The 23,314-nt window shown below is 47.5% G+C and overlaps 1 long non-coding RNA gene across 2 annotated transcripts; it reads left to right on the top strand.

Moving 5' to 3' along the window:
• Positions 1-1,737: 1,737 nt before the first annotated feature.
• LOC124502616 (uncharacterized) lies at positions 1,738-16,929 on the top strand. 2 transcript variants are annotated; one of them, XR_006959945.1, is made up of 4 exons: positions 1,738-2,013; positions 8,448-8,516; positions 12,883-13,351; positions 16,781-16,929. It is a non-coding gene; the product is annotated as an uncharacterized LOC124502616 (long non-coding RNA). The 2 variants fall into 2 exon arrangements; XR_006959944.1 differs by lacking the exon at positions 16,781-16,929 and having other exon boundaries at positions 12,883-13,665.
• Positions 16,930-23,314: the final 6,385 nt, after the last annotated feature.

The following is a 23,314-nucleotide window of genomic DNA, read 5'->3' as shown; positions in this document are numbered from 1 at the left end:
AAAAAGTATCCATGAGTCCGAAGGAGGGAGGTGTTCACTGGGATGTTGGGAATTAGAAAGGGCATGCGACAGTTGTGAGTCTCCTTGGAAAATGGGTAACGTGGGGTTTCTCGGGCAGAGATGCAAGAAAGAGAATGTGTGAGCAAAGTCATAGAGGCAGGAAAGGGTGGGTGATACTGCAGATGGTAAATGGTCAAGTTTGGATGCGCTTAGGGCACAGGAAAGGACGCACAGTAGTGAGAATCGAGGCTCCAGAAGGTCAGAGGGAATCTTCCTATGGAAGAAGCCATTGCCGGTGCTGAAAGGGCGTCAGCCTGATGACAGGTATGCCTGTAGCACATTCCTGGGTAAGGAGAGCCATTTGAATTATCCCAGATGAATGACTTCTGGGCCTTGAGCAATCCAGTATCAGGTGAGAAGCCTGGGCTGGGAAAAGTGACAAGGTTTTGCACCTCGGAGCCTGCTAGAATGTAAGTTCTCGGGCCTCACCTCACACCTACCTTTGGGGGGTTGGGACCCTGGACTGTTTTTAACGAGCAAGATTTCCAGGTGGTTCTGACGCATGGTGGAGTTTGAGAAGCTGTGGCTATTGAGGGAATCAGAGAGGCCCCGGGGACGGGGTAGAGGGGCCAGTCCAAGCTGGGGGCACACAGCCACATCCACTGGGCCAACCCTTGAAACAGAGTTCACATGTCATCATGTGGGCACATAATCTGGGGCCAGATGGAAGCGGGGTTTGGGACCACTGAAGACTGGGTAGAAAACCGGCAGCAAAGAGGTCAACAGGTAAGTGAGAAAAGCAGGGCAGCAGAAATTCAGGAAGAGGTCAGGAAACATCCCCAAAAATGAAACCAACTATAAGGTCCAGGCGTTGGAAGTGTCAGTGTCTTTTATGTGATTCTCTAAAGTTGTATGTGATATTGAAATTAGCAAAAAAAAAAAAAAAAAAAAGAAAAAAAAAGGGACAAGCGATGTAATTTTTCTTTTCACAGTCCTGCTGTCAGCCACGAATCTCTACAAAGACCCAAATCATCTCGGGGCGCCTGGGTGGCTCAGTCGATCGAGCGTCCGACGCTCCGGGCTCTGTGCTGACAGCTCGGAGACTACTTTGGATCCCCTGACTTCCTCTCTCTCTGCCCCTCCCCCGCTCGTGCTCTGCCTCTGTCTCTCAAAAAATAAAATAAAATGTGTAAAAAAAAATTCTTTTTAAATTTTTTTTTTTTCAACGTTTATTTATTTTTGGGACAGAGAGAGACAGAGCATGAACGGGGGAGGGGCAGAGAGAGAGGGAGACACAGAATCGGAAACAGGCTCCAGGCTCTGAGCCGTCAGCACAGAGCCCGACGCGGGGCTCGAACTCCCGGACCGCGAGATCGTGACCTGGCTGAAGTCGGACGCTTAACCGACTGCGCCACCCAGGCGCCCCAAAAAATTCTTTTTAAAGAATCAAATCATCTTGAATCAGAGAGATCTTCCTTCCTCTCAACCCTTTCCTGCACCTTTGCTGATTTAATCACACTCCCTTGCAGTCAGTTACAGGGACCGCGGCCTCCCCACTGCCCTACTCGGTGGCTTAAAAACAACGAAATGTACGTTTCTCAGGAAGTTATCTCCTGGGCGGGGCTGGGGTGCGGGGGTAGCTTGCTTCTGCCTCGCTCCACTTTTTTTGTTTTGTTTTGTTTTAGGCTTCCGCCTTTTGAAGCTGGGGCAAAAAAAAAACGAAGGCTGATACACGTTCCTGGCACCTGCGATGGTTAGACCCCAGGAACTGGGGGCTCCGAGGTCAGGGGCCACCCAGGCATAGCTGCCTCTGTGTGATCTCTGCAGCGTGGTGCCTCAGGGCTCCCGGGATAAGTGTCCCGAGAGAGACAACAGAGACCCAGCCACGGAAGTCACAGAGCATCACTTCTGTGCATTTTCTTCCTCACGGACACGTCACGGAGGCTGACCCCTAGTCTCGGAAAAAGAAATTAAAGTTCACCTCCTGTGGGAGGAGTGTCAAAGGATGTGCAGGTAATTTGCAAGCCATCCGTTTTCTCTTGTAGCTGCTGCTTTTTATATACTCCCACATTTTGGCATCAATGTCTTCCCTGATACGATCTTCCAACTTCCAGCCTACCAGCCGACCCCGGGTTTCTGGCTTCTCTTCCCCTCTCGTTTGATACTGTTCGGCCTGCCTGTTTTATTGATTCGGCTTTATGACCCCCCTCTCCTATTATGAAGAGTGGTTTCTGATGAGAGTATCTACGAGCCGGTGAAGGGATACATCTTGTGACGTTTCCTCCCCTTGGGAGCTCTCAACCGGTGAACAGTTGAGAAGCGGGGGATACGGGCAGCCATCCCACACAAGGTTCTGAAATTATCCGGAAGCTCCTGGCCCCACAGACTTGGGCCCGGAGCCTGGAGGGTCTGGCGGGGGCAGGTGCAGGTCTGCAGGTACGGGCACTCCTTGCGCAGAGGCCCCTCCCCGGGCTTCCAGAAGGTGCCCGTCTATCTACAGAATCGACGAATCCATCTCTGCTTGAGGTGATGGAGATGGCCGGGGTCCGGTTTATTTCACGCCAGCACAAGCTCTTACTCCTTGCGCTGCGACTGTGCACAGGCCGGGAACTATTGACACGAAGCACGTTTAGTGCAAAGAAAGGGACTCATTGAGTCCAGCTCTCCCGTGGTTAGCGGACAGCAGACCTCGGAGAGCCTCCTGTAAACAGAACATAAACAGCCCATTCAAATTAAGAGCTTGTTGAGAACCCACCCTCCCATAAGTGTGACTGCAGCAGCCTCAGAAAAGAAGCGAAGATTCTATTCTTTCCCTGACATTCGTGCAAGGGCCACTGTGATCTCACCACGTGGAGAGTCTATTGTATTTTAAGTTTTAGAGCCGACCTCTACAAACAGACAGTGGAACGGATACCTGTGTGTCTGACATCAAGGCAAGATCTATGCAGTGTGGGGGGGGGGGGCGGCGCAGAGGGAGAAAAATGAATGTTTAAATGGCGACACAAAAGACCGTAACCGCCTGGAATGCCGTTCCCGATCAAGATGGAGAAAAGGAATCTTTAAAGAACAGCCCGTTCTTTTTTATTGGGTGGCCCAAGCCCCGGCGCTGCTAACACAAGGCACGACGCGTTTTCAATGGCCCATTGTGGAGGACGGGGGGTGCGGGCGGAGACTGTGCAAATGTTGTGCTCTGCCCCGTCTGTCCTGGGCCCTGGGCGACTCTGGTTTCCTACGTGGACTGGAGGCTGAAAAGTGGCTTATTCATTGATAAACAAAGCCAAGTTTGTGAGCAGGAGATGATTCTGTTCAAAACGCTAGAGAAGAGGTCAGAACCTACCAGAATTCAACTCACTGGAGACACACGCTGAGGGCTCATTCAGCTCTCCCCCAGCCCCTCCTACGCAAGTTCTCCTCATTCCCACCAGAGGTACCGACACCGATGCGGCTTGGCCAAAGGCTGGCTGCGTGGGGGTGGGGAAGAAAGAACCCAAGGCCCCAGGGAGCTGCGCTGTGAAAACCAGCCACAAAAGCTCACTGGAGAGCGAAGGACATTACACACGATTGCATGAAAGGTTTTTGATGTTAAAAATATTAGGGACCCCTCTCTGTCCCCAAAGCCACTTAATTTCTCAATACTAGGGAACGCGAGTTCTTCCCTTCCTTCAGCGTCTCATCTGGAATCACAGAGGACCGGAAGGCTGCGGTGTCCGTGAGACCTTAGGCACCTGTTCTGTCCGCAGCAGGGACAGACTGGAACCTGAGATGCGTGGGGCCCAGGGCGGGGCAGGGTCCTGATGCGACGGAAACCGCAAGCAGCCTGGTGCGTGTAGGTGCGTGTAGGTGCGTGTAGGTGCGTGTAGGTGCGTGTCTCGCCCTCTGAGCCACTGGCAGCAAGCACGTGTCCCTTTGTCCAGTTCAGATGGGGCCAGACCTTGTCCACGCCTTTTCTCGACTGTCTTCCTGTGAGGATGGGTATAACTCAGCCCATTTGTTTTTTTTTTAATTTTTTTTAACGTTTATTTATTTTTGAGACAGAGAGAGACAGAGCATGAACGGGGAGGGTCACAGAGAGGGAGACACAGAATCTGAAACACGCTCCAGGCTCTAAGCTGTCAGCCCAGAGCCCGACGCGGGGCTCGAACCCACGGACCGCGAGATCATGACCTGAGCCGAAATCGGCCGCTTAACCGACTGAGCCACCCAGGCGCCCCTAACTCAGCCCATTTGAACGGAGCTCTGCAGACGCTCCGTGTCCTTGTAAATGTGTTCTCATGACGCACGACACCCTTTCTGGATAGTGACCGAGGACCGCTCCACGCCAGTTTCCAGAACTTGCCTTGGTGTGGACTCTTTTGCTGCTGAACCTCACGTCATGGATGAGATCCCCTGAGAACATTGAACTGTGGGCTCCTGGCTACCCTTGCCCTTGGGAGCTGGATCCAGCGTGGGAGTGTTCTGGAACCAACCCAGCCTACAGATGCTGGCTTTTCCCCGTGAACAAACATGGATAATAGAAGAAAATGACACTTGGAACTGTTGGTTTGTGTTTGTTTTTTTTTTTTTTTTTTTTTTTTTTTGCCACTCTACCTGTCAGAGAATGCCTCCTCTCCCGAAAGAAGGTTCGATTCCCACTGCCCCTGTTGGACGGGACACCTTCCGACTTGGCTGGGTTGTTTGGGGGCTTGACTTTAAGGTGCCCATGCCATTTTTATATATTAATAGAAACGACCGTGAAGACCGTGTGTTGTTAGTGCCCCGAGGCGTGGGCAACAGCTGAGTATGAATGGCCCCGCTTTCCTCATTGCCTTCCACACCTTCCGCTCCGTCCCCCACAAGGTCTGACGCGGGCGAGGCTTGTAGAGGGGTGGGGGCATCTCACTCCCAGCCCCCCAGGGAATTTTAGGGAGGGCCCAAGCCCACACCGACTAAATCTAAATCACCAGCTGTGCTGCCCAGAAAAAATCAGTTTTGAAAACATTGTTTCAAAGCCCCCCCCCCCCCCATGAATGAGAAGGAAGGCCTCCCTTGAACAATGACTGGAGCCCAGACCCACTGGATTTAGTCTCAGCTCCCAGGTGGCCCCGAGTTTCCCCTTTCCCTGCTACCCCAGGCTCCCAACAATTCATATTTCCTTTTTGCCCACCATGGTGTTTCATTCCTTTACTCCTTTGAACGTGCTGATCAAATTGCCTGTATTTTGAACCTCACCTTTTCATAAATTCTATTCATTCTTCGTTCTGTCTTTGATGGAAAACCTTTTTAGGTGCTCTCCTGCCTCCGGGATGGCCTGTCTACAGGACCCTGCATACAATAGGCACTCAATCAAATGCTATTAAAATAGCATTGAACTGTGTAAGAATGCAGCCGGCCTACATCGATTAACATAGCGGAAGAAGGACGATTTTCTCAAATACCGGAAGAGTTACGGAATATGAAAGCATCTACCTCTTTGTTAATTAAAGATAAGAAATTGAGTATTTCTTAAAACGGGACTGTGAGATTGCCCACATTTATCTTCCAGATGTGCCTTCTCCGCCTCAAAGCCCTGTAGGCCATCTGGAATTCTCTCCTGTGCCTTTAAATCTAGCACAGGGCCCGCAGCTCAGCCGGGGGGGCCTCGGTTCCTCGTCCTGTGACATCAGCCCAGCCCCAGCCGTGTCTTAGGAGACAATTAACCTAAGGAAAAGTTTCTGTGTGGGGAACACGTACCTCCGCCCACTGGATTAACCGCGTGGGGCTGAACTTGCCAGGACGAGAAGCATTGGGTTTCAAACGCGGTAACAAAGACAGAAACAGATTCGCACGTCAGCGAAGACAAAGCCAGGTTTGTCCAGACGTCTGTATGTTCCAGTTGTGTCTCCTGGGAGAAGCTTACTTTCCGCAGCAAAATAGCAGAGGCCTGGGAAGGGGGGGGTCTCAGGTGAATGAGGCCGTCTGCTAATTTACCAATTAGCTTCAGGGACTTAAATTTTAGTCGCCCTGCACGCAAACCTTGATGCTTCTCTTTGTGCCAGATGCTTTTGCAAATCAAACCCTGCAGACAGGAGTAAGTTTTCTCTTGGGGATGCATTTTATGCGCTGTTATATTACCTTCTACATCACGGCTGACGTCTCGGGGTTCCATAGATCAGGTAACCCAGGACTCGCTCTGCCAGGGTAGGACGAAGGCGGCCCGTCAATGCAATTCCAACATTTAGTGAACTTAGCTCTGGCTCTGAAGTCCCAGAGGCAAGAATTGTCTGCACTTTGTACCGACAGCGGTCGCTACAGGGCCAGGTAGACCGTAGGTGCGGAAAGAAATAGTTGTGACATCGTCGATGACTCATAGACGAACAAACGGAGGACCTCGGCTGAGCAATTCGCTACCAGAGCTTCTGTCCGCGAGAAACGCAAGCTAGTGCCGAGGTCGCACCCTTAGGTGTCTACAAGGCCCGGGAGGTCAAAATAAACCAGCGAGATGGATTGGGTGTAAGAAAAATCGGCTGCCAGAAATACCCTCAGTCTTGCCCTGGTTTTCCAGATGTGTTGTTGTAAGGTCGCACTCGAGTTATGCGTGATACGTAGAGATCGCGTTATCAACTCGAAATTGAAACATCGAAAGAAAGATTCTGCGAAGTAATCTGTCAGTACACTTTAAAATTCATATTTCATCCTGTATTTTTATGTCGCCCTCCCTTACGCTTTGGGGGAGGGCAGAGAAACCTGACAGCTTGGTTGTTGTTTTTGTGTGTGTGCGTGTGTGCTTAGGTGACCATGTCAAGTCTTGCGTTCTGTGCTCAACCTGAAGCCCTTTTACAGGGAGTGACATTTAGTTTTATTCGGTTTCATAATGAAAACCAGCTGTTCAATGCCAAATGTAGGCATTCTCAATGTGGAGAGATTCCCGTGCAGTGATTGGTTGTTTTTTTTTTTGTTTGTTTGTTTTTGTTTTTTGTTTTTGGTGAAAGTAGCTACTCTCGAGATATTTGTGATGTTTTGCTCTTTTTGCGTCCGGCCACGGGGGTCCATGGGCAGCTTTTAGCCAAACTTCGAGTGTTACACCAGAGCGTGAATCAAACAGTCGTTTCGTAAAGTTTGAAACTGAGAATTATTATTTTTTTTGCTGTTCAGTCTTCAAATGTCTAATTTTGGAAATGTCTCACTTTCGTTTCAGTAGTTGGATGTCGGGGAAGGAAAGTGGGATCTATCACTCCTTACGAAGTTACACACGCGAGCAGCTTTGGAGAGTGTGAGGTTTTAGGGACCGGTCAGTGCCAACCTGAAAGGCTAAATCTGTCTTCGCTGTTTGCTGTTGAAATGTGGTGACATTTTTCTTTGGATTGCATCCGCGTCTTTATTTTTTCCAACAATTAATAAAAGTCACCAGGACAAAGCCAACCCCTCTGAGCTCCACGTTATAGCCCGCTGCCACGCGGAGTCCAATAAATATGAAGTGTCTGTGACATTAGGCCTATAGGCAGACAGTGTTCACGTTGTTGCATTTAAAAAAATTTTTTTAAATGTTTATTTTTGGGAGAGTGAGAGAGAAAAAGCGTGAGCGGGGGAGGGACAGAGAGAGGGAGACACAGATTCTGAAGCAGGCTCCAGGCTCTGAGCTGTCAGCACAGAGCCCGATGCAGGGCTCGAACTCACAGACTGTGAGATCATGACCTGAGCCGAAGTCAGACGCTTAACCTTCTGAGCCATCCGGGTGCCCCGCATTGTTGCATTTTTAAAGTTTTAGTTCTCTGTGGATGAATGAGTTAACTAACAAATGTCTAAATGCAATGCCCTTGCAAACTGTTACCATCTTGGATCTAAGTACTAGGGAAGTCCAGCGTTGACTGTGAACATTCCAGAATCCGGGTCTGTCTGCACTCCAGCTTACTAATTTGGACCAGTGCACATTAACCTTTTCCACACTTCAACACTGATCTCAATACATATAATACGTCGTGTGCTGATATCACAGGCATGATACGCTATGTCCAAAAGTTTTTATCACACTTTGGCCATTTCAAAATTCTAACCGAAAGCATGAAGAAATACAGCTTTCTGTGTTCTCATCAGTTATGAGAGGAAACACCACGAACTATCTATTTTCTAGCGACTTGTCCTACAAGGTCTCAGCCTTGTAAGCATTCTGAGCAAATTATTTCTGGTTACACTTATGTTTGTAAACACCAGCTTCTGTCTCATACACTGCTGTTGTCTGTAGGTGTTTTTATAAATCTGAAAAGGTTTTGATGCCTGATCAGATTTTTTTTTCACTTAATTATAATTTTTTTTTTTCTCACAGCAACCTTACTTGCTCTACTCAGGTTATAAATAAGCAAGTTGAACTTTCATTTTTTTATTTCACTTGGCTTTTTGTTGTTGTTAAATCGTATTTTATTCCGGGAGAACTTACCCTGCCTCGTGGAAACCAAAATAAAGGCTGTGGCTCACATTTTCCCCTCCTCCCTCAGGATCCTGACCGACCCTGGTGCCGCCCTGTATGGCCCCGTGTGATGTGATCGCCCCTTCTCTTGGAATTTGTGAGTATATCGAGTCATCTCTCAATGGCCATTGTCTCCCGATCTGATGGTCTCACCATACATGAATAATGATAAAATAATAAACCATATATTTAAAAGCAATGTAGGTCTAGAAGCACCTGGGTGGTTCTGTCAGTAAAGCGTCTTGACTCTTGATTTGGCTCAGGTCATGATCAGCAGGGTCATGGGATCGAGCCCCATCTCAGCCTGGAGCCTGCTTGGGATTCTCTCTCTCTCTCTCTCTCTCTCTCTCTTTCTCTTTCTCTTTCTTATTTTCTTTCCCTCCCTCCCTGTGCCTCTCTCCCTGCTTGTGCTCTCTCTCCCTCTCTCTCAAAATAAGTAAAACTTTAAAAAAGTAAATAAGAAATGAAAACAATGTAGGTCTAGATGTCACATGAAAAGGGATACAAATTCATACCTTAGCAACTAGGTGTACATCCAAATCTTGAACTGCAAATAATTTTATTTTTGTAAAAATGTTTTGCAAGATTTATTTAAATTTCCTAAAGATGAAATTTTAAAATTTCATCGTAACAAATAATTTTCAATAAATATGTTTTCTTTTTTGTTTTCTGGAATAAATATATTGATGCTGATTTATAATTAATCACTTTAGAAGGAAAATAAACCTTTTGGAAAGGTTAATTTGTCAGTTTTTCTTACAGTTTACTTTATGTTTGTAATGAAAATGTGTTTAAATTGTATATACCTTAAGTGAAAATATATTTTATTTTTAATCCATTAGATCATTGCTGCAAGGCAAATTATGTAAATACAGATTTTAATGATTCAGAAGTGATTTCACTGAAATAAAGCCAACAAAACAAGTCTGATGGAATGAATAAAAAGTCATTTATAAATTATTTATGTTTATTTTATTGCCCATCCAAGGGTCATCGGTGCAGCAACGCATGTGTAATAATAATTAATTAAATTTAGTTGCCACTGGTATTTTGATGACTTTGTCTCAGATAGAGACCATAGCTTTACTCTGATTTATTTTATTTTATTCTGTCTTATTTTGTTTTATTTCATTTTACTCTTTTCTTTGCTTTGCTTTTCTTTGCTTTTAATTTAAATCTAAGTTAGTTAACAGGTAGTGTAGTATTGGTTTCAGGAGTACAATTTAGTGATTCACCACTTACATAGAACACCCAGTGCTCATCCCAACAAGCACCCTCCTCAATGCCCAGCCCCCATTTAGCCCATCCCCCCACCCACCTACCGACCAGCAGCCCTCAGTTTGTTCTCAGGATTTAAGAGTCTCTAAGGTTTGCCTCCCTCTCTGTGTTTATCTTATTTTTGCTTCCCCGGGTTGTTAAAGTAGAAATGTAGAACATATATTCTTTCAAAGTTTGCTTGATGTACGACTTCTTCACCGGTGCTCCTGCCCCAGCCTTGTGGTTGTGGGGAGCAGGCCGCCCACACCCCAACTTCCCTTCTCAGTGTGCTGAGCCTCCTCCGGTCGTCCACCCAGGCCTCTGGGGGGCATGCCCTTTCGTGTCAGTCTTCACGCAGTGACCTCTCGGTTCCTTGCCTTAGCTTCAGTGTCACCTCCATGGGACACTCTTCCCTGGGTCCAGACTCTACAGGATTACTCTATTTCACGTTCCTTACATTTTGTATCACGACCCAATATTTTGTAATCTACAACTTTGTGTATTTTCCTTCTCTTCTATCACTAGAATAGAAAAATACCCTCGACTGGGGCGCCTGGGTGGCTCAGTCGGTTGAGCGTCCGACTTCGGCTCAGGTCATGATCTCACAGTTTGTGCGTTCGAGCCCCGCGTCAGGTTCTGTGCTGACAGCTGGGAGCCTGGAGCCTGCTTCGGAGTCTGTGTCTCCCTCTCTCTCTGCACCTCCCCTGCTCGTGCTGTATCTCTCTCTGTCTCTCAATAATAAATAAACATTAGAAAAAATTGTGTATAAAAAAATAAAATAAATTACCTTGGGCTACAGAAATAACGTGGGATAAATCCCCCAAACACAAGTATGAAAAGCAAGTTAGAGAAAGATATGTATGGTATATGGCAGGGTTTATTAAAAGGCTAAGAAAGATGCAGAACAATGTGAAACTGATGGACCCATACGTCGGCAAGTAGGGTCCGTTTTTTAAGAAATTCCTAGGATGATTAACCTCGATTTCCTAAAAGTGGTTATTTCTCAAAAGGGAGAGTTGTAAGGATTAAGTACAGAAAACAAGAGCTTCACTCCTATCCTTGAGGCTTTGTTTAAATGTTACCTTTAATGGATTTCATTCTCTGTGTTTTTCTGTGTCCTTGAAATCCTTTGCCATTTAAAAGAGGTAAGTTTTCAGTGTGTTTTTGGAGGTGCCACAGAGCTTCATGATGATTTTTTGTGCATCTTCTGGGCTTTTCGCATTTTCTGGCAGGTGTCCTCTTCATTTGCTTCTAACTCCATCTCAATAACTAAGAATACAAAGAAAACGTGAGAGCCATCTGGGGCTTCTTAGCACTTTAATGAAGAAATTTGTCCCTGCCATCTTGGGTATTGACGAGTCCTATTTAAGTTCTTCCACTTTCAGAAAACTTCTCAACACTCTTCTTATCCCCCTCCTCAGGGCTCATCCATTAATCCATTTGCTTATTTATGCAGTGAGGATCGGTTGAGCACCCTTGAGAAAGGCAGGGATGTGGGTCGCGTGTTACTCTGGGACACGCTCTTTGTACCCTGGTCCCCCCCCGTCTCTCTCACTTTCAGGTCTGAAATTAAAATATTACTTCTGCTGTGTGGATGGCAGGTTTATTTCAGATAACTGAAAGAATGCCACAGTTAGAATATCTTTCATTTTTATCTCCTCAGCCCGTTTCAAGATGTATGATTTCACTTCCTCAAAGTCCCGCCACCCGCCACCACCAGGCAGTGTGAACAGGGACATGTACAGAGTCACACAGGAATGGACTGGTGAGCGGGGGGGGGGGGGGGGGGGGGGGGTGGCTGGCACTCATGAGGCCAGCTCCAGCTGCCTTGAATCTCCAGAGAATCTTGGAGACTTATTATGATTTATGACAGTTGGAGTTTCTGGAGGATGCGGAATGTGTCTACCTCTTGCCCACATGCGTCAGTCCGTCCATTCCATTATTCAGGTTTTTATTTCCCGGTGACTTTCTGTTTCATGTTGTTGGGTACGCGGCTGGCTTGAGACATGTAGATGATTGGATTCACCTTCCCTTGTCTGGTTTCCAGTCTGCTTTCAACCAGCTCCAAGTACATCCTTTGGCTGTATTTTTAGCTCTCAAAAATGTGGCAAAGGAACGCTCATTTTAAAAAAGAGTCACCCAGATTCCAGTTATTCCTAAATTCTTAATTAAATTCTCCCACCCAACCCCACAGAAGACGCTCCATGGAGTAAGCCATACAAGCCTTCATAAAGAGCGTTTGCGTCCTCTCCCCATAGCTCAGTGAGACACTCGTGCACGAATTAGATGGAGCCCGTGAAATTACAGTTTCAGGAGGGGCGAGGGATGATTCAAGTCAAAGACTTTCTTATCATTCACGTGTGAAAAGAAACAAAACTTTTCAGGACTAAATTGGCTGGAGGGAAATGTCATGCCGGCATGTGTAAAATGACAGGGGACAGCTGGCTAGAAGAAGGCATGAATCAGAAACCAGCCTCACCTCCTCGTTGTGGCAACCGCCACCAGGACGCTTATAAATAGCTCTCTCTGTTTCCCAGCTCCGTCAGGAATAGCAGTGGGTATTTACATGAAAGTCACCACTGTGTCCGTCTCGGAAGCAGACCCAATGGCTTCCTCAGAGAAAGCCTAGAGATGGGGGTCTCGTGGCCAGGGAGCACCGTGGCTGTGTCAGAACCTCAATATTAGGTTTGTGTGGGGAAAGGGGCCTCTGGGGCTCAGGACGAGGGCTCCGGTGGCGTAACGGCTCAGCGTGCAAACTGTACAGCCTCCAGTTACCCAGCAGAGATGATTAAATGTAATCCGGAGTTCAGAAAACCAGAGTCCCACAGCAGCCTGTGAGCCCAGCTGTGAGTTAGCCTGAGATTTCTTTAGGTCCCTCCGCTATTGTTTTCCTCCTTTTAGAGATCTGGGCCAGGCGGTCCCCACGGGACGTTCAGGCCATATTCCGAACTCCGGTGCCAACTGCAGCTTTTGAGTTCAGCTAAACCCTGGAACCACTCTTCTAAAGCCGGAGGCATCTTTGTTGTTAGGGAAGCAACATGGAGCCCCCAGATATTTCCAATCCATTGGACTGTACCCTCTTTGATGCGTGAAGCTGCGGCTAGCCTGTCACTCATTTCCTTCTAACCCTAAATACGTACTAATAGTAAGTGCTCAGTAAACGCTTGTCAAACAAATGAATGGCCTTTTCTCTTACCTTTGCCCAGGACCCAGAACATCACCACTGTTCCCAAGAGGGAGGCCCACCGGGTGGGCTGGGGAAGGAGCTTCTGTTGGGTGCACGGTTGGCTCAATTTGCAGCCATGCTGACTTCAGGGAAGGAGAGGAACAAGCTTCTGGAAGGAGGAGTCGGTGGAAGGCAGAGACTGGCATCACTCACTGATTACAATGCAGCTCCAGCAAATGAAACACAAAGAACGCTGGACGTGGGGCCCACTGAAGCCTGAAATCATCCCATTACCACACCGGAAGTCACCAGGAAGTACGAGCGCGTTTCGCCTCAAGATGGCGACGGCACAAAGCACAGCAGTATAGCTTCCGAGCCCACCGTGGGCTGGTAGGAAGGCTGGAAACCTGGGTTGTGGGCAGTGAGCAGTTCTTTCCATGAGTCTGTGGTCATTGCCTTTGGCGACGTTGGCCCATTTGCCGTGCGAAAGGGTGAAGCGCGTGAAGGAGGTGAGGCCCGGGGCTCTCCCATCGTTAATGTCCTCTGGTTGCAATTCGTCCTTCCCCTGATTTCTTGTGGGAGCCTGCAGAAGAAAGGTGACCCAGGCTGGCATGCCCACCTCGCACCTCTTTTCCCTGCTGGTGGCTCCCACCTCCCCCTGCACATCCATTAAAGCTCGGTGTTGGAAACTGCTGAGCAAAAGCAGCTGTTTGCTTTGCTGACTTCCCTTCCTTTGGGCTGTCGACATATGTACTGCTTGCCATTGCTCTGGGCGGAACGTTTATGTTTGATTAACTCGGTTTTAAAACACGCCATCCGTGGAGGCACTAATTCTACTGGATTTATCTGCCACGTCAGTAGCTTCCGATGAATAACGTGGCTCTTAGAAAGTTTAGAGGCTGTGTCCGAAATGTGGCAAGAAGAGAAAAGGCAATTAGATAAGGTTTTTATGTGCTATGACCCACACTGCAGGTTGGGGTAGAAATCATTCCGCGGGAGTGCTTTTAAGTGGTGTTATTCAAGGAAGAGAACCCATCTGTATTCAGATGCTGACCAATTATGTTTTCACTCAGTTTATCTTTCTTAGATTTTTAAATACTTTTCTATTAAAAAAAAAAACTTTTAAAATGTAGTTTTATGATGTCTCAAGGACTACTGCTGGGCCCGAAGCTAGAATGGAGCACCCAGAATACATTTAAATGAATTACAAAGTGTATTATACTCTGAAAATCAGCATTAAAATGCACATTAATTTTTGCAGCTCTTAAATACTTTGCTGCAGAACTGCCTCCCTTCTATAATTGAAACAGCTCTTCAGATGCAATTTAGTTGCTGATTGGTTTTTAAGTATTTTTTAAAAGCTAACAGCTCCGATAAAAAAAAGGTGGTATACCCTTGAGTTTTAAATAGGAACACAGATGTCATCGCGTGGGGACGCATTAGGCCACTGGAAGCCACACTCATTTCCTACAGAGAAAGGGTACTCCTCCCTGTCACGCTGTTAACCGTTCAGGAGAACACAGAGTTGGCTCGACCTCAAATAGAAGCTCTTGGTTACGAGGGAGTTCTCCTCTGAGTGAATTTATTAACTCCGCTCTCTGATTCAGACATTCCAAGACTTGCTTCCCTGGTCTTCTGTTACCTCCCGGCTTGTCAGTTTCAAGAAATGTCAACCAGGAAAAGAGCAGGCGAAACACCAAAGCGGGTCTACGTTTGCCAGCAGGGCGATGCCTCCAGGTGAGAACCCGGAAGAGGCTGGAACGAACTCAAGGCCCAAGTCAAGCATTGGAAGACGTGCCGATTTTATTTTTTTTTTTGCCAACGCCGGAGAGCAAAAAGGATATTGCAGGGGGGCTGCATCCCCATAGCAACACACAATAACTTCAAGATAAAAAAAAAAAAATCTAGGGATTCTTAGCTGTGTGTCTGCCTCCTTGGAACTAATAAGTCGGTTTTGACCTTGTTACGGGGATAACAGCAGGTGCCAGAGAAGGAATGGCAGAAACGATTCTTTTTTTTTTTAATTTTTTTTTAACGTTATTTATTTATTTATTTATTTTTGAGACAGAGAGAGACAGAGCATGAACAGGGGAGGGTCAGCGAGAGGGAGACACAGAATCTGAAACAGGCTCCAGGCTCTGAGCTGTCAGCACAGAGCCTGACACGGGGCTCGAACCCACGGACCGTGAGATCGTGACCTGAGCCGAAGTCGGACGGTTCACCGACTGAGCCCCCCACGCACCCCAAGAGTGTCTCTTTTTAAAATAAGTGTCAGGAGGCCGTAAGGGAAGGGGGGGGGGGTTATGCACATCCTCATCAGAGAAACCGTGAACTTTTTCAAAAACCTTCCAGCCAGCTGCAAACCCTCAGTCCGGGCTTAACTCTGTCTTCACCATGACACCTGACTCAACGGCCTCCTTCACCTTTGAAAGGAGCCCAGGAGACTGGGCGAGTTTCAATTCCTCATTTGTGTATTACCCCAACCAATTCCAGTCAATTCAGTGTCAATCCCTGTGTGACATAGAGGACAGCTGCACTCATAGCTTTTCGCCTACGTAACCCTTCCCCCACCCTTCGTCTCCCTCAGGACATGAGTCCGGCTTCTACCTGAGTGTGTGTCTTCGGAAGCACAATTCTAATTGCCAAAAAAAAAGTGCCTGTTGGCTGAAATGTTCCATAAATTCTTTCTTGGTCAACACAGACATACCGCTGGGATGTTTTAAGGTGGACGTGTAAAATAATGCTTAAAAACCAAAAAGCACTAGGAGGAGGTCAAGTGCATGGCTATTGGAGAGTTCTAGAGATTGAGATGTGGAAGAGGGCGCCAGTGAGCTCACAGAAGGGAAGCCTCCCAAGTCTCTGGAAACCTCCGGTTACCCCATTAAATCGGTTTGTAGACTGCCTAGGGCCAAGGTCTGGCCGCCCCAAGATGGACCATTTGGTATAAAGAGTTATTTTGAGTTAAAAGCAACCAAGACCCAGCAGATTCAGGAAAAGCTCTTCACCTTTCGCTCAACTGCCTGAAAGGAATTTAGACAGAGGACCCGCTCCAGGAAGAGAGCTACCATCACGGATAGCTGCATGATGATAGGAAGCAGGTATGCTGGACAGAGAGGAGCCTAGCGAGGCCACTTGGATCAAGGTCTCTTTGCCCCGTGGTTTCTGCGTGACCCAGCAAACATTCGTTTACCGACCATTGACTCTTTTTCATTTTCCCGTGAACTGCATTTTTTCTCTTTAAAGTGCCAGACCCCTACTCCCTTCTCCTTAGTTCAGAATGACGTATATCCTTCTTCGTGCCTGACTGTCTTGGGAATGTCCACATCTGTGTGGGTTCCCAGTAGAGATGCTGTTCGATTGGATTTTCTCCTTGAATCTGTCTCGTGTCAATTCGATTCTTAGTCCAACTAGAATAGGACCTTGAGGGGAGAGGAATTTTCCTCCCTGACTTCAGAAATACATCCAGATTCAAAGGGTAATTGCGCTCTGTGAATTCTGTGTCTCTGTTTAGGATCCCAGGCAAAAGTTGGGAAGGTAAATTGTGAGAGCGGGGAAAAACCTGCTGTTTGTACTTTGTTCTTACTTCTAGCTTTCTGGGAGGGAGAACAAAATGTAGTAATAACAACATCTGACTACCATCTATTGTCTGCTTAACTGAATGCCCAGCAATGAGCCTCATACTTTATTTTCATTTTAATCTTCGCAAAACCCTATGAGGTAGACACTATAAAGATCTCCTTTCATAAATGGGGAAACTGAGGCTTAAAGAGGTTAAGCAATGTGCTCGATCTCGGATAGTAGCTACATATTGCACTATCTGTGATAGCAGCATACGGTCTAACGTGACTTTAACTTAAAGAACGTTATGTATAATTCATAGATTGCTGAAAATTCATGACAAACTATATCTCTCTGTGTTTCCTTCACATGAACTATAGTCTACTGAAAGCCATGGCTTGTTAAGAAAAGTCATCCAAGTATGAAGCAGAGAAGGGAGAACAGCTTTCAGGTAATAGATTTCTCTTTTTTCTGTTTGTGATAGGTAGGGCAACGTCTAGTCTCCTCATCTTATGAAAAGAAAGTTACACTAAGAAAAATGTGCTCCTGAGTCCATTAAGAAAAAAGAAAAACTCACCACTGATTAAAGATCTCATGAAGAGGTGCAGAAATGAATCACCTTCAAGTGTGTGATTATTTAATTCTCTGAAACAGATCATTATCTAAATGATACTCTCAAAATTTGCATAAAATATGCAGAGACACCAACGGCATCTCCTCCGTGAAAAGCTCAAAGGAAGTTTGAAAAATGAGCACGCTATCGCCTCTTTTCCTTGCAAATATATTGATGGCACCTGGAGAATGAATTTGAAACAATTCCCCCAATTTCTAGGTCGGAGCTTGCTTCTCCGGCTGAAATTCTCCAAATCACGTTGCTTTCTTTCTCCTGACGCTGCAGGGCTCGTAAGTCTGAAAACATCAACTAATCAAAAAACAGGAACAAAAGGGAGATGTGCAAATGGTGCGGATAAGGAGGCTGACGGATCTTCATAAAAAGATCTCCTTTAAAAACAAACAAACCCTTAGGGGCGCCTGGGTGGCGCAGTCGGTTAAGCGTCCGACTTCAGCCAGGTCACGATCTCGCGGTCCGTGAGTCCGAGCCCCGCGTCAGGCTCTGGGCTGATGGCTCAGAGCCTGGAGCCTGTTTCCGATTCTGTGTCTCCCTCTCTCTCTGCCCCTCCCCCGTTCATGCTCTGTCTCTCTCTGTCCCAAAAATAAATAAAAACGTTGAAAAAAAAAATTTAAACAAACAAACAAACAAACAAACCCCCCCAAAAAAGACCTCTTCTTTCATGATGGAGGACCCCAAGCGTGCTGATGGACAAACGCCAGTACTGGGACCGCGGGAGGTAATAATATACCCCAGAAAGTGCTAGAAGACTACTGTGATAGGGATTTCCCAGAGCTGTGGTCCCTGATGCTGAGCTCAGGTACCCCCCCCTTCGGATCTGCCGTGTGTGGTCTGCAGCTAACAAGCGTTGGGCTGAGACGCGGAACCCCGCAGAATCCCGGGGTCGGGGGGGTGGCTAGCTGTCGCAGTCCCCAGCGTCCAGACCAGAGCCAGTAGGGGCTGGGGAGACATCTCCAAGGAGCAGAGCGGAAGTGACTAGCCCAGGGGAGGGAGGAGCCGGAGGACGCCCCAACATCTGCAGCCAGGATCTGAGTTCAGAGAATCCTGGAAAGTCTGTTTTCTATGCATGATAGGGCATTCATGGGTTAGCACAGTCTGAAAGGTTTCAAAGCTCAGTGTGTAGCTGGACTAAAATAGAGCCGGGCAGCAAGATTGCCATCCTGACTTTAAAAAGAGGGACAGAAAAGAAGAAAAAAAAAAAAAAAAGACGAAAGAAAGGAGAGGAGGAAGGGTACCCCCACCAGGGATGTCCAAATGAAGTAAGCCCTAGCCCCACCTGCTGCCGCATCCAGACGGTTCCAAGGATGATATATGCTCTCTCTGTTGTGTGTAAGATGCATTAGGAATTCGGCTTTCTGCAAATCTAAGAGATTCCTTATGTCGCTATCCGTGGTTTCCTTTCCAGCCTGCCTGCTGGCACCTCGCAGAGAGCTTTCCAAAACCACCCGCGGCCTGGGTGAAGTTCACACTCGACGCGTGTGGGGTTAGCATTTTCTGTTTTGTTTCTTTTCTTTTAAAATTCCTCAGTCGAGTGTGGATTAGATTTGCATTGAGAAATGCTGGTATTGGCTTATGGATGTCTTTTTAAACACCTGCCTTGATTACTTTTTGGGGGGGAGATGTTTTCGGTCCCTTTTTTTTTTTTTTTTTTTAAAGTTTTGCGTGGAATGTCAAATCCCAGCCTCGGGAGCTGGAGCAAGGAACCTCCCAAGGAGAAACCCAGATTGAGGCTAGGGCTATTTCTGTGTTTTACAACTTCTAAGGTGTGCACCCCCCCCGCCCCCCACTTAATGTGGCAGAAAGCAGGCTGCAACTTACACGGCCTGGGCCTTCAGTGGCGGCGGGACCGGGCAGCGGGTCCCAGGGACGCCACCTCCACTGCTACTCACGCCAGCCCGTTCACACCTCTCCTTATCTCGGCCACTTCCACCCCGTTCTGTGAATTGCAGCAACCATTTGTGTTTAATGGTGTCATGGGTGCTTAGAATGTCTCCGAGACGACACTATGATTTGGCATGAAGACGAGATCCAGTGCAGAGAAAGACAGAAGGAGGCACACATTTGGTATCAGGCAAACAATTATTTGTCGTTACAGGGAAGGCTGCGATTCCTTATGTTCTCCCGAAACAGCAGGCATGTGCTTTGCGAATCTAAAGGAAGACCCCTATGTGCAGAGCGAACAGGACTCCCATCCCTGCCCGAGACGATGCCAGGGGCCGCCTGTTACACCTTCCAAGCGAGCGAGTCCGAAAAAAAATGCCCAGACAATAGTGGCGGGACTTTTTTGTTTTGTTTTGTTTTGTCTTCAAACAAAAACCGTGTCATCGTTGCTTTTCGTTTTTATTTCTTTTTCAGAGTTTCTTTCTTTATTTTGGGAGAGAGGGAGAGAGCGTGAGCAGGGGAGGGGCAGAGAGAGGGAGAGAGAGGGAGAGAGAGAATCCCAAGCAGGCTCCGTGCTGACAGTGCGGGGCGACCACGGGGCTCGATCCCACAAACCTCGAGATCATGACCTGGCCTGAAATCAAGGTATCGAGTCGGATGCTTAACCGACTGAGCCACCCAAACACCCCTCGTGGATGCTTTTAATGGCACCCATGATGCTGTCATGATGGCCTATCGATGACAGCGTTAAGAAGCCATATAAAAGCATCATTTCCTGAATGTGAAGAAATTTTTAGAAACTTCTGTGTATGCAGTACTTTTCTTCTTAGTACCGAATGAAGTACTTATATGCAGGTCTTACAATCAACTGGTATCTAAGATTTGGGGAAACCACAGTGTATCAAGTCTCTGCTAGCCAACACAGGGAGGGAGACTTGGATCCTGGCCACTCAGATGTTCTGGGTGTTAGAGACAAGCTAGGGTCCATGGCAGGGCCGATGCTGTCACAGACAAGCAATTTACAAAGATCCGCAACGTAAAATACCGTAAAAACGGAGTAGCGTGTTTCCCCAAATAAGTAACTTTACCTCTTCAGACATTAGATTCCCCGTATATACAACATAAAGGCGTGAAACAAAAAATGGTTTCCAAGGGCCCATCTGAACTACCACTGGAAGCAGGATGAAATTCGAACAGCGGGGCCCGAATCAAGGATGGACAGACACAGGGGCGCCTGGGGGGCTCAGTCAGTTAAGCGTCCGACTTGGGCTCAGGTCACGATGTCGCAGTTCGTGGCTTCGAGCCCCGCTTCGGGCTCTGTGCTGACAGCTCGGAGCCTGGAGCCCGCTTCGGCTTCTGTGTCTCCCTCCCTCTCTGCCCCCTCCCCCATTCATGCTCCGTCTCTCTCTCGAAAACAAATCACGCCAGGACTGTTGTCAGTCATTCGCTCAGCGTGTGTCGCGTGCGTGCATCCCCGTGACACCGAGATGACAGCATAGACGTGGCATGCCCGGGGCCGTGTCTGCCCTCTTGGAACTAGAGGCGGGGGCAGCAGTGGCTTTTATTGCTTCTGTGGGGACGGGCAGCCACCAGCTCTTTCAGAGTCCGAATCTTACTTTGAACTGAAATTAGTGCCCAACCCTTAGAAACAGGCAAGCGAAAGCCCTGAGGCTCCATGCTGCTCTCCGCCCGCCACCCCCTGCCATCCCTGGAGTAACACAGAGCCTCTGATGGATCAGAGAAATGCCTGGGACACCGTGTTTATTCTCGATGAGTCCCCAGGGAGCGGCGTCCAAGAAGGATCTGACATCAGAGCCCGCGAGTGGATGTGAAGGGAGCGATGCTGGAAGTAACTGGGGTCCCAGTGTTTCGGGTACCGGCTGGGACGAACCCGACTCACTCCCTCTAGCCAGAGCAAAGCAGCCACCACCTCCGATGGGATTATGCTAATCAGTGGCTCCAGACTCGCCTGGTGTTTGAACAAACAGGGGAACAATGAAGAAGTCTGGATTCTGGGAGAGGCTCCGGCTAAGCCTGTTGGCGAATTTAGGTGTTAAGTGAGACCTTTCACTGGCAACAAGGAGGGCAATTTGCATTTAATGGCCTTTAGAAGGGATTCTTTTTTCTCCCCCTCTGTATGGTAGTCTTTCATTTTTGATGATGCCAAATTCTGTCTATTGTGTTTAAAGGAACAGAAAGAACCCTTTGTTTTTTGTTTAGAGGGCGTCGCCCTCCCCGGGGAGGGTTTTTGATAGGCACAGCTGGCAGGGAGATGACTCCGGGCTTTCTCCTTGGGGATGAGGACCCAGGAAAAGGTCCCTGGCTGAATGGGTGGCGAATGTCAATGACTCGAGTCAATGACTCAAATGAGTAAAAAAACCCAAAAACACAACAAATAAAACACAACAAATAAAACACAAACCAATAACACAACAACAACAACAACAACAAAAAACCCAAAAGCAAATTGTCTAGGTTTTTTTTTTTTTTTCTGTACGATGACAGATGAAATGAGCCATACTCCACTCCTCCTCTTCTCCCTCCTCTCCTCTCTTCTCGCTCCTACGATAGCTGCCGTCGAATCCGCCACGGCTGGTTTGATCTTCCTGGATATCGTAGTATAAAACATGGCTGTGTCCGATGGAAACGAGACCCGTGGTGGGGCGATGTCACACTAATATTTGCTGCTAACGACATCTTCTGGGCTCTTAGGGGGAGAGGATGCCGCAGACAGCATCCCGCCAGTGCTTTCCTCCATGGAGGGCACCCACTAATTCTTTAGTGTTCTCTCCTCTCCCGGAGACAGCAGTCGAAGGAGCGGACACAATACATGTGCACGCTTTGTTAAAAGCGATGCTATTTGTGGGTGTGTGCGTTTGATCTCATGAGTGTGTGTGTGTGTGTACATGTTGAAGACTTTCAAAGATGATACGCCAAAAAGGGATTGAGGAAGAGGGAGGTAATTGTGATTCCGTTACACCAGTAGGTGTCTACCATAGACACATATCTTAATAACTAAAAGCTAATATAAAAAAGAAACGGTGGGACCCCAAGCACATTTTAGAGAAAGCTTGACCTTGTTGACTGTGAAATATGTAATCACCCAGGACAGTGCGTTCTGGAAGCCCCAGTTCCACATAGGGCCTGAGGAAGTGAGAATCACGGACCCGGGACGCTGAACCCTACTCTGTGCCGGACCCCACAATCACCCCTCTGAGCCGGTACACGCCCGAGGCTCATTGTCTAGACGGAGAAATTATGGTTTCTGATTTTGTATTAAGTGTCTGATGTTTCATGTGTTAATTAAACTGACCCGTAAGGACGGGTCAGAGCTATTTTCAGGTACAGGAAACAACATTAGGCAAGGCCTTATCCAGCCTTCCACTGACACTTTGTGCATGGAGCAAAGGCCTTCAAATAACTGGAAGAGTGGTGGGTCTTTTTTAAAAAAAAAATTTTTTTTTAATGTTTATTTAGTTTTGACAGAGAGAGACAGAGCATGAGCGGGGGAGGGGCAGAGAGAGGGAGGCACAGAATCTGAAACAGGCTCCAGGCTCTGAGCTGTCAGCGCAGAACCCGACGCGGGGCTCGAACTCACAGACCGTGAGATCATGACCTGAGCCGAAGTCGGACGCTCAACCGACTGAGCCACCCAGGCGGCCCGTGGTGGGTCTTTCTGATGTGGTTTGGAGTGGTGGGGTTCGGAGCTGAAGGTCGAGAAAGAATTCGTGAGACGTCTTCCGTGCAAAAATGTGGTTACATTAAAGCGTGGGGACAGCACCCGTGGGCAGAAAGAGCTGCACTGGGGTTGTGACGAGTGACTGATGACATGAGATTTTCTATCTCATGGAGGGGAGGGTGACGTTAAGGCTCCGGGAAACTGAGTCTATAGGTTTCCGGAGATTGCTTTTTTCTTCTGAATCATTAAGACGCTTGCAGACTGATGGAGACTCATGTCCCACAGGACGTGCTCTGTACCATTTGACGCTTTGTTTTTCCTCCAGCAAAACGTTAACATTAAGACAATTGGGCCTTCCTGGAAGAATGTCACGAGGCTGTCTCTTGGACTTGTCAATGGGCTGTAAGTTGTAAGGAAATTTAATTTTCCATTTCCCTTTGTTTTCCGCGTCATTTTTGTTGGGAAAAAGAAAGGGGGGGGTGCGTCCAAAGCTCTCAATTTTCCATTTTGCACATTATCTGTTTGGTCTCATCTGGTGTGGCATGAGGTCCCTTGAAATCTCTGTTCAAATATCTTTCTCTAAATTATTTTGTAGAGCTGCGTTTTGTGTAAGGGATAGGGAAAGGCCTTTCGAAGAAACAGATTCACTCTAAATCTGTATCAAAGACCAGTGTAATCAGAGGTTGCGACTAGAGGGCTCTTAGGGCAACCGGAGGTAAGCAC

Source organism: Lynx rufus, unplaced genomic scaffold (assembly GCF_022079265.1).
Source record: "Lynx rufus isolate CCGP_SWC_20201006 ecotype Redwood Valley unplaced genomic scaffold, mLynRuf1.p SCAF_7, whole genome shotgun sequence".
Classification (NCBI taxonomy): domain Eukaryota; kingdom Metazoa; phylum Chordata; class Mammalia; order Carnivora; family Felidae; genus Lynx; species Lynx rufus.
The sequence above is the reverse complement of the archived record's forward strand: the minus strand, read 5'-3'. Positions and strand labels throughout refer to the sequence as shown.